Source organism: Hypanus sabinus, chromosome 3 (assembly GCF_030144855.1).
Source record: "Hypanus sabinus isolate sHypSab1 chromosome 3, sHypSab1.hap1, whole genome shotgun sequence".
In the NCBI taxonomy this organism is placed as follows: Eukaryota; Metazoa; Chordata; class Chondrichthyes; order Myliobatiformes; family Dasyatidae; genus Hypanus; species Hypanus sabinus.
The window spans coordinates 170,775,183-170,785,681 of record NC_082708.1 but is presented as its reverse complement, the minus strand read 5'-3'; positions in this window follow the sequence as shown (position 1 = coordinate 170,785,681).

Here is a 10,499-nt window from a genome sequence, read left to right as displayed (position 1 = left end):
CAAGAAATTAAATTGGTCCCTCCATTTAGTGAAACAGAAGTGGAAAGGTATTTTCAACATTTTGAAACGATTGCTCGGATGTCAGAGTGGCCGAAAGATAAATGGTCAGTGTTGTTACAGAGTGTAATTAAAGGCAAAGCACAACAAGTTTACACAGCTTTAACAGCTGCGCAAGCTCTTGTTTATGATATTGTAAAGAGGCATATTTTAAACGCATATGAGTTAGTCCCAGAAGCACATAGGGAAAGATTCAGAAGTTTGAAAAAGTCTGTGGAAAAAACTTATGTGGAATTTGCCTATGATAAAGCTATGTGTTTTGAGAGATGGGTTTCTTCTAAAAATGTAAATGGGGACTATGATACATTGAGAGAGCTGATTTTAATGGAGGAATTTAAAAGAAGCATTCCTGTTGAAGTAAGGACCTACTTAAATGAGAAGGATGTTGATAAATTGCAGTACTGTGCTAGATTAGCTGATGAGTATGTTTTGATCCATAAGAACAAATTTCCTCAGGGCAGAATTTTTAAGAGGAAAAATAACACGGAGACTCCAGGTAAATTTGAAATTAAATCGGAGGTTAATGAGAAAGTTGATGAGAAAGGAAAGCCTGTGAAGGAAAGACAGTTTGGTCTTACTTGTAACTATTGTAAGAAGCCTGGCCATGTAATAGCTAACTGTTACAAATTGAGAAAGAAAGAGAAGGAAGCAGTTCCAGATGCTTGTGTGCAACATACTGAAGCACCTGTAAAGTTACAGGGTTTGATAAACACAAATGAGGCTTTGTTAGAGTCTGACCAAGTTAGAAAGGGATATGATCATTTTATAACTGAAGGGTTGTATCCTTGAAGGAAGGATCTACTCTGGTGCCAATAAAAATCCTTAGGGATACTGGTGCTTTGATGTTAGACAGTGTGTTGAAGTTTAATGAAGAGTCTGTTACTGGTGAGGTAAATTACATAAGAGGTGTTGGAAGTGATTTTATGCCTGTACATTTACATAAAGTAAATTTAAAGTCGGGGTTAGTTACAGGATTTGTTAAAGTAGGATTACAGCATAGCTTACCTGTGAAGGGTATTTCTTTATTGTTAGGTAATGATTTGGCAGGTGGACAAGTTTTTCCTGAAGTGCATTTGACAATGGAGTCAGAGGAACCAGAGTTGAATTCTAACACAGATTCTTCCTGTGTTGTGACTAGAGCTATGGCTAAAAAGATTGATGCGCAGAATGAGGTTGTTATTCAGGACTGTTCAACTCAGGATTCGAGTTTTGAGGATGTGTCAGAGACTTTCTTATCTTCGTTGTTTGAACAAGATTCTGGGAGTAAGTCTGACTATAAAGATTTATCTTTGTCTAGGAAGGAGATGATAGCAGAGCAGAATAGAGACTCTGAGATTATAAAATTAAGAGAGCAGGTTTTACTAGATAGTGAAATTGATAAGGTGCCAGTAGGATATTACTTGGAAAAAGGAGTGTTGATGAGGAAGTGGAGATCGCCTACAATTCCTGCAAGTGAGGATTGGAATGTTGTTTACCAGGTAGTTGTTCCAAAAGCATATCGAAATGAGATTTTGACTTTAGCTCATAGTGTGCCTTTAGGTGGACATCAAGGGGTAAGGAAAACTGTGGACAAGATTTTAAAACATTTTTACTGGCCTGGTCTAAGAAAAGATGTGGCGATGTTTTGTAAAACGTGCCATACTTGTCAAATTGTGGGTAAACCAAATCAAGTTACACCAGTAGCTCCATTACAACCTATCCCAGCATTTGGCGAACCATTTTCTAAAGTTATTGTAGATTGTGTTGGTCCATTACCAAAGACAAAAACTGGTTATCAGTAGTTGTTGACTATCATGTGTACTTCTTCTAGGTTTCCAGAGGCAGTACCACTGAGGAATATAAAAGCTAAGACTGTGACAAAGGCCCTTATAAATTTTTTTACTTATTTTGGATTACCTAAGGAGATACAAACTGATCAAGGCAGTAATTTTATGTCTGGATTGTTTCAACAGATAGTTTATAAATTGGGAGCTAAGCAAATCACTTCGTCTGCATACCATCCAGAATCGCAGGGTGCCTTGGAGAGGTTTCATTCTACCCTCAAGAATATGATTAGGACATTTTGTGTGGAAAATGAAAGTGACTGGAATGAGGGTATAAACTTACTTTTATTTGCAGTAAGGGAATCGGTACAGGTATCTTTAGGTTTTAGTCCATTTGAACTTGTGTTTGGGCATAGAGTTAGAGGACCTTTAGCTTTGTTGAAAGAACAGTGGATTAATAAGGAAGTACACACTAATTTGTTGGACTATGTGTTGAAATTTAAGGACAGGTTACATAAAGCTTGTAGTTTAGCTAAGGAAAATTTAAAGTTGGCTCAGGAGAAAATGAAGACTTGGTATGATAAAGACGCTAGGATGAGGATGTTTAAGCCTGGAGATAAGGTGTTGGTACTTTTCCCAGTGCAGACAAATCCTTTACAAGCTAGATTTCATGGTCCTTATGAAATTGTGTCTAAAATCAATAATGTGGATTACGTGGTTAAAAACTCCAGACCGTAGAAGGTCAACACAACTTTGCCATATAAATATGTTGAAACCATATTTTGAGAAACAATCTGATACTGTGACTGTTGTGGTTAGTGAGAATGAGTTTGATTTAACTAGGAACATGATAGATGATTCATCTGACTTTCATTCTAAATCCAACATTCTTTCTGTTAGGTTACCAAATTCAACCATTCTGGAAAATATTGATGAAAAATTAGCACATTTACAGTTAGAGCAGAGACAACAGATGAAGGAGTTGATTTTTAAATATAGGGAGTTGTTTCCAGATGTTCCGAGAAGGACTACTATATCTTCACATGATGTAGATGTTGGGGATGCCAAACCTATTAAACAACATCCATATAGGATGAACATGGAAAAATGTGAACTTGCTGAGAAAGAAATTGAATATATGTTAGAGAATAATATCATTAGACATTCTAACTCGAATTGGAGTTCGCCATGTGTTATGGTGCCAAAGCCAGATGGTAGTATTAGGTTTTGTACGGATTATAGGAAGGTGAATGCTGTAACGAAAACAGATGCATATCCAATTCCTAGAGTAGATGATTGTGTAGATAAAGTTGGAAAGGCAAAGTTCCTTACAAAGATTGATTTATTGAAAGGGTATTGGTGTGTTCCATTAACGGACAGAGGTAGAGAGATTTCTTCATTTGTAACTCCATCTGGGTTATATGAGTATAATGTTCTTCCATTTGGGATGAAGAATGCCCCAGGTACTTTCCAGAGGATGATTAACTTTGTGATTCAGGGATTGAAAGATACTGATGCTTATATTGATGATTTAGTGACAGGAAATGATACTTGGGAAGCACACATTATTGCGATGGAGAAATTGTTTGAAAGGCTTTCAAAAGCTAACTTAACTATTAATTTAGCTAAGAGTGAATTTGGACATGCCACTGTGACTTACCTTGGTTATGTTGTGGGTCAAGGTAAGGTAGCTCCTGTTCAGGCAAAAGTTCAGGCAATTTTAGAGATTCCCACTCCAACGGGGGAAAAAAAACTCTCAGAAGGTTTTTGGGAATGGTAGGATATTATTGGAAATTTTGTAAGAATTTTGCTAATGTTGCCCTTCCATTAACTAACCTTCTGCGGAAGAATGAGAAGTTTGTATGGACGGTGCCTTGTCAAGAAGCATTTGAAAAATTGAAAACAATGATATGTCAACAACCTATGCTTAAGGCACCTGACTTTGGAAAACCTTTCTCATTGGCTGTGGATGCTAGTGATGAGGCTGCAGGATCAGTATTAATGCAAAGGAATGAGGGTGATGAGGTTGATCATCCAGTAGCTTACTTTTCTAAGAAATTTAATAAGCATCAAAGAAATTATTCGACAATAGAGAAAGAATTGTTATCTCTTGTTTTAGCTTTGGAATATTTTGAGGTATATGTTAGTACAACTCAGAAACCACTTATTGTTTACACTGATCATAATCCCTTAGTTTTTCTGAGTAAGATGAAAAACAAAAACAGAAGGTTATTAAATTGGAGTTTGATGTTACAAGAGTACAATATTGTGATGACTCATATTAAAGGTAAAGATAATGTGGTTGCTGATTGTCTATCTCGATGTTGAATGTACACTGTAATTTTTTTTTATGGAGTTTTTTTTCAATTGTAACACTCCTACTGTATTGTGACTTATAAGCTGTTATATGATGGTGTTGTGTATTGTGTATGTTATAAAATTTATACCTTTGTTTTTCTTGTAAGCAATTGTTAAAAATTTTTGTTCTTGTCAGACCAAAAATGTTTTTTTTGGAGGGAGGTGTTACGTACTCGTGACACATGACAGTGGTGCCCTTGTCATGTGACTGGGGTTGAAGCTGTACTGGACTTGAGGTGATGGTCTTGTGATGGTGGTGACGTCATTTTCCCGCCAGTAGAGATCATGTGACGGGTTTTTTTTTACAGGTTATAAAAGGTAGACCCCACCCAGTGAGGAGGGGCAGTTCGTGGCTGGATTTGCCAGGTTGACTTCATGCCACTGCGTGTTTGAAGTGATGACGCAGTTTAGTTGAAGGATGAAGTTTTTATTTAATGCCTAAAGTTTAAAAGGTCATTGCCAGCAGGTTCTTTATGATTCTGTTAGTTTGAGAATTAGAGGAGAGTGAAGATTCGAAGTTCGGAAGTTAAAGATCGAGGAGAATCGCTTTCTACGGTGAAACGGGGGTGACCTTTGTTTGATCCTTATTTGGAAGGATTTCGTTGACTATCTTCGTGTTAATCCCTAGGTTTACCTAGAAAGGATTGAAGGTAGTGGAGAAGGAAAGGTCAGTGCCTTTAAGCCGTTCTGTTTCGTGAATTCTTCGTGGGAATTTCGACGTCGGGGATCGAAGCAAGCGACGTGAAAGAGAACCTAAATCGTCCTATAAAGTCTCTCCTTTTAAATGGACTGTGAGCATATCGAACTTTTGGCAATACCACTTTAAAGAACTGTTTTGGAATATCACTTTAAGAACTGTTTGGGCTGCCGCTCAGCAGCTGTTTCCGGTTACGGTAGTGTTTGTTTACTTTTGGGGGGTTTGTTTTCTGTGTTTAATAAACGTGCTGTTTGTTTTAAGAGACCCTTGCCGATCTCATATATTTATTGTTGCCTGAATACGTAACACACTAGATTGGGTCTCGAACTCACCTTGTTGCCTCAGGGAAAGGGTGACACCACCTGGTGATACTTGACATCAAATACATTCACTGTTGAGAACTCAGCACAGAAACAACTTTAGGGAAATGGAATACAACCAGCTCATCAAAGTCAGCAGTAGAGGAGCTTGCAGCTCATATTGAATGGAAACTAAAACTTCGTACTCTCTGTGATTAAAAAAGAGGATCGTAGTTTTAATATTACTCTATCCACAACTGAAGGGTGTTCCAAAGTAGTGTTCAAGGCTACTAGAGTCTGTACTACTGCAGATAACCTATTACCTTCAGAGACAGGTATCTGCTTGTATAAGACAATATGTGGGATCTGAATTCAGCACAGATATAATGTAGGCTGTGGTTGAACACATACAATTTAAAATACAAAAATACAGTAATGCCTTTAAGACTATTCTGGTTTACTGACCCAACTATCCAAAGATATGTCATTGACAGATAAGTCCCCGGGGCCTGATGGAATATTCCCCACACTGTTCCATGAGACGAGGGAAGAGATTGCTGAGCCTCTGGCTAGGATCCTTATGTCCTCGTTGTCCATGGGAATGGTACTGGAGGACTGGAGGGAGGCGAATGTTGTCCCCTTGTTCAAAAAAGGTAGTAGGGATAGTCCGGGTAATTATAGACCAGTGAGCCTTACATCTGTGGTGGGAAAGCTGTTGGAAAAGATGCTTGGAGATAGGATCTATGGGCATTTGAAGAATCGTGGTCTGATCAGGGACAGTCAGCATGGCTTTGTGAAGGGCAGATCATGTCTAACAAGCCTGATAGAGTTCTTTGAGGAGGTGATCAGGCATATAGATGAGGGTAGTGCAGTGGATGTGATCTACATGGATTTTAGTAAGGCATTTGTCAAGGTTCTACATGGTAGGCTTATTCAGAAAGTCAGAAGGCATGGGATCCAGGGAGGTTTGGCCAGGTGGATTCAGAATTGGCTTGCCTGGAGAAGGCAGAGGGTCATGGTCGAGGGAGTACATTCAGATTGGAGGGTTGTGACTAGTGGTGTCCCTCAAGGATCTGATCTGGGACCTGGATGTGGGGTAGAAGGTTGGGTTGGCAAGTTTGCAGATGACACAAAGGTTGGAAGTGTTGTAGATAGTGTAGAGGATTGTCAAAGATTGCAGAGAGACACTGATAGGATGCAGAAATGGGCTGAGCAGTGGCAGATGGGGTTCAACCCAGAGAAGTGTGAGGTGGTACACTTTGGAAGGACAAACTCCAAGGCAGAGTACAAAGTAAATGGCAGGGTACTTGGTAGTGTGGAGGAGCAGAGGGATCTGGGGGTACATGTCCACAGATCTCTGAAAGTTGCCTCACAGGTAGATAGGGTAGTTAAAGTTTCTGGAGTGTTAGCTTTCATATGTCAAGGGATAGAGTTTAAGAGTTGCGATGTAAAGATGCAGCTCTATAAAACTCTAGTTAGGCCACACTTCGAGTACTGTGTCCAATTCTGGTTGCCTCACTATAGGAAGGATGTGGAAGCATTGGAAAGGGTACAGAGGAGATTTACCAGGATGCTGCCTGGTTTAGAGAGTATGGATTATGATCAGAGATTAAGGGAGCTAGGGCTTCACTCTTTGGAGAGGAGGAGGATGAGAGGAGACATGATAGAGGTGTACAAGATATTAAAAGGAATAGATAGAGTGGATAGCCAGCGCCTCTTCCCCAGGGCACCACTGCTCAGTACAAGAGGACATGGCTTTAAGGTAAGGGGAGGGAAGTTCAAGGGGGATATTAGAGGAAGGTTTTTCACTCAGAGTAGTTGGTGTGTGGAATGCTCTGCCTGGGTCAGTGGTGGAGGCAGTTACACTAGTGAAGTTTAAGAGACTACTAGACAAGTATATGGAGGAATTTAAGGTGGGGGGTTATATCGGAGGCAGGGTTTGAGGGTCAGCACAACATTGTGGTCTGAAGGGCCTGTAATGTGCTGTACTATTCTATGTTCTATTGTTGTCATATAGTAGTATGTCTGTATTCATTTCACCTGTATCCTCAGTTTTCTGAAATATTCTACCTCTCAATTTATAGTTTCCAAAAGTCACAGGAGCAGAATTAGGCCACTTAGATCCAACAAGTCTGCCCCACCATTCCATCTTGGCTGATTTATTATCCCTCTCAACCCCATTTGCTTGCCTTCCCCCGGAACCTTTCACAAACATATTAATGAATAATCTATCAACCTCCGCTTTAGATATTCCCAACTGCTTAGCCTTTACAGCCGTCTGTGGCAATGAATTTTACAGATTCACCACCTTCTGACTCAAGAAATTCCTCCTCATACCTGTTGTAAAGGGGCATACTTCTACTCCAAGGCTGTGCCCTCTGGTCCAGACTCCCCCACCACAGGATAACATTGTGGTAAGTAAAAGTCTGTTAAGAGCTATTAAGAACAGTACATTCCAATCATCCACCACTCTCTGAGTGAAAAACCTACCCCTCACATGCCCTTTGAACCCACGCCTTCTGACTTTCAATGCATGTCCTTTGGTATTTGACATTTCAACCCTGGGAAACAAATACTTCCTGTCTCCTCTATCTATGCCTCTTTTAATCTTATAAACCTTTATCTGATCTTCCCTCAGGCTCTGGTGCTCCAGAGAAAACAACTCACCTTCCTTTCCAAGTGTATCCAGTCTCATTTGTAACCCAAGCCGAAACTGAAGAAATACAGCTCCAGAAATATGATTTTTATTTCTGCAAGTTGTATGTGTGTGTGGCAAATATCCATCAGCATTTCCTGGTGCATGATTCAGAGTACACGACTGATGATAAAAGAATGTTCACCATGACATTGGAGTAAACTCCAGATGTCTTCTTCTCCTGTGTAGTAAAGGACTTCAATTTGCTGCATCCCACTACAAGTTCAGAATTATCAGAATTCAAAAATGAGCAATGCTAAAAGTCCAAGTGGAATTGTTCTAATTGTATTTTCTGCCCATTACACTACTGGTGTTTAGGGCAGCAATAAAGGTCTTCCTTTTCTGGTTGTGTTCAGGGCTTCCTTCATCATGTCAGTAGCTTCCCCTTAGTTTTCACTGCTGTCTGGTATGCATTCCATGTGGAGACTCAGGAATACCATCACACTCAGATGTAGAATTATTCTTCATTGCAGTTTCTGGAATAGTTTTGTTTTACCAGTCAGAGTTATTATTCCTAAGCTGAAGCCCTGAACCCACAGGACCCGTAGACCTCTCTTAGTCTGGCCTCTATACATTGACCTGTTGGGTATGGCTGATACTACCAAGAGCCAAAGCAGAAGGCCCTGACTCCAGCCAACTTAGATCTCAGGGTCATTGAGGCACATGGGCTTCCAAACCTAATGAGAAGGTTGTGGTCCTCTTGCAGGCTATTTCAAGCATTGGCACAATTTAAGATTTATCATAAACCATTTCCTCTTGTTTCCAAACCTTTATGAATCAGGTTTTCTATCCTATTCAATATTAAATATTTGTTGTATTCTATTTTTAAGGCATCATGCTTTCAGTAACAAATGAATATTTCTGACTTTGTGTTGTAGAATGGGAATTGCCAAAAGGGCTATGATCATCTAAAGAATGGATGGTGACAATCTTCAATCTTCCACGACTATTCAATCAGTGATTAATAGAAGCTTTAAATGAATCAAAGTGGATTCGTCATCAGCTAAGCACTGTCTCTGAGCTTAGTCTATTCGTTTACTTAATAAATTGTTCACTTCTTCCTGTTGGAATTCTGTGAGGAGAATACCAGTAGGATAGATAAAGAGGATGCAGTGGATTTTGTATATCTGGATAGTTAAGAAGGCCTTTGACAAGTTTCCACACACAAGGCTGCTTACCAAATTAAGAGCCCATGGTATTACAAGAATGTTACTAACTTGGTTAGAGCATTTGCTGATTGGTAGCAGGCAGCAAATGGGAATAAGAGGATCCTTTTCCAGTTGGCTGCCAGTGGCTAGTGGTGTTCCACAGGGTTCCAATGGGACTACTTCTTTTTATGCTGTATATAATGACTTAGATGATGAAATAGATGGCTTAGTTACCAAGTTTGCAGATTTTGGGAAGATTGGTGGAGGGGCATGTAGAGGTGAGGAAACAGATAGGATAGAAACATAGAATCCCTACAGCGCAATACAGGCCCTTCAGCCCACAAACTGTACCGAACATGTCCTTACCTTAGAACTTGCATATTATGCTGATGACCTTTTTGCTTTATATTTCTAATGTTGAGACTTCATTACCCTTCATACTTTCTCTATTCTCCAATTTTAGTCAGTTTTCATAAGAGTGAACTTTTTCCTTTGAAACATTTGGTATCAATTAATACTAACCTTCCTTTTAAAATTGTAAGAACTCAATTCACTTATTTGGGTGTAACAATTACTAAGAATTATAAATAATTATGGCCTCGGGCCCCAAGATCCCTCTGATCCTCCACACTGCCAAAAGTCTTGCCAGGAATGCTATATTCTGCCATCATATTTGACTTACCAAAATGAACCACCTCACCCTTATCTGGGTGGAACTCCATCTGCCATTTCTCAGCCTGTTTTGCATCTTATCAATGTCCCACTGTAAACTCTGACAGCCCTCCACACTGTCCATAATACCACCAACCTTTGTGTCATCAGGAAATTTACTGACCCATCCCTTCATTTCCTCATCTAGGTAATTTATAAAAATCATGAAGAGTATGAGTCCCAGAATAGATCCCTGAGGCACACCACTGGTCTCTAGCCTCCATGCAGAATATGACCCATCTGCAAGCACATTTAACCTTTTGTGGGAAAGCCAGTTCTGGATCCACAAAGCAATGTCTCCTTGGATCCCATGTCTCCTTACTTTCTCAATAAGCCTTGCATGGGGTTGAGGAGGTGGTAAACCAAAGGATCAGCCATGATTGAATGGCAGAACAGACTCAATGGGCCAGATTGCCTAATTCTGCTCTTATGACTTGTGGTCTTCTATATTAATGTATAAGTCTAAAATTAATTGTTGAAAATGGTTTTGTGTTTAATGGGGACAAACTCAAGAGCACAGACATTAGGTATGGTGAATAAACGCTGCCAGTATCAATAGTAACCACTTCCAGTCTTACAATAAAAACTAATGAAGAGCATGTTGTTTGTATGTTTCATTTATTGTTAATTATTATTACAAGTGTTGCACTATTTCACATTTCTTTAACATACACTTTGCATGTCTGAAGATCTTTACAGCCTGTAATTTTTATCTATTAAGCATTAAAAACTGATAGTGCTGAACAATATTTGGCTGGAGTTTTCAGTAGT